Below are 734 nucleotides of genomic sequence, written 5' to 3' on the forward strand. Positions count from 1 at the left end.
AGACAGACAGACAGACAGACAGACAGACAGACAGACAGACAGACAGACAGACAGATGGATAGACAGACAGACAGACAGAGACAGTGACAGAAAAAGAGACCGAGAAAGAATGAAAGAGTTATTGGTATCGTCTTAAATCTTTTTCATTGGTCTTGCTTTTGATGAAAAAAAGTAAGCATCTCATCTTAATTAGAAGGCAAGGTGTGATTGAAGGAAGTGGTGATTCCCCGGGGGCCGAGGTAAAATTAGCATGAAAATGGCCGCCAAAGTTTGGTGAATTTCAAGCTTTAAGGTCCTTGGAAACTGTAAATTTACATTTTATTCCTTTGATCAACGTTGCTTTTTTTGGGGGGGGCAACATCCACGAAGAAATGTGTTTTTAAAAAGACAATAAAAAATGTTGAGCTCCCCAAAATAAATTCGATAAAAATTGCCCCACGGGCGGAATAATGCCGTTTCTCTAATTTCACTGATTTCATTATTTTGACAAGCGCCCGATTTCCACGCGATAGCACACATTTTTAAATGCTCTTATGCACTCACCAACATCAGAACTGTGTGTGTGTGTGTGTGTGTGTGTGTGTGTGTGTGTGTGTGTGTGTGTTGAGTGAGTGAGTGAGTGAGTGTGTGTGTGTGTGTGTGTGTGTGTGTATGTGTATGTGTGTTGAGTGAGTGAGTGAATGAGTGTGTGTGTGTCATGTGTGTGTGTGTGTGTGTGTGTGTGTGTGTGTGTG

The 734-nt window shown here is 41.6% G+C and overlaps 1 protein-coding gene across 1 annotated transcript in view; it reads right to left on the minus strand.

The window, feature by feature from the left end:
- LOC101854484 overlaps positions 1 to 734 on the minus strand; it is a gene marked incomplete at its 3' end in the record, with an annotated part of 73,366 nt that overhangs the window by 49,584 nt on the left and 23,048 nt on the right.

The sequence above is a fragment of the Aplysia californica genome, unplaced genomic scaffold (assembly GCF_000002075.1).
Source record: "Aplysia californica isolate F4 #8 unplaced genomic scaffold, AplCal3.0 scaffold00075, whole genome shotgun sequence".
NCBI lineage: Eukaryota > Metazoa > Mollusca > Gastropoda > Aplysiida > Aplysiidae > Aplysia > Aplysia californica.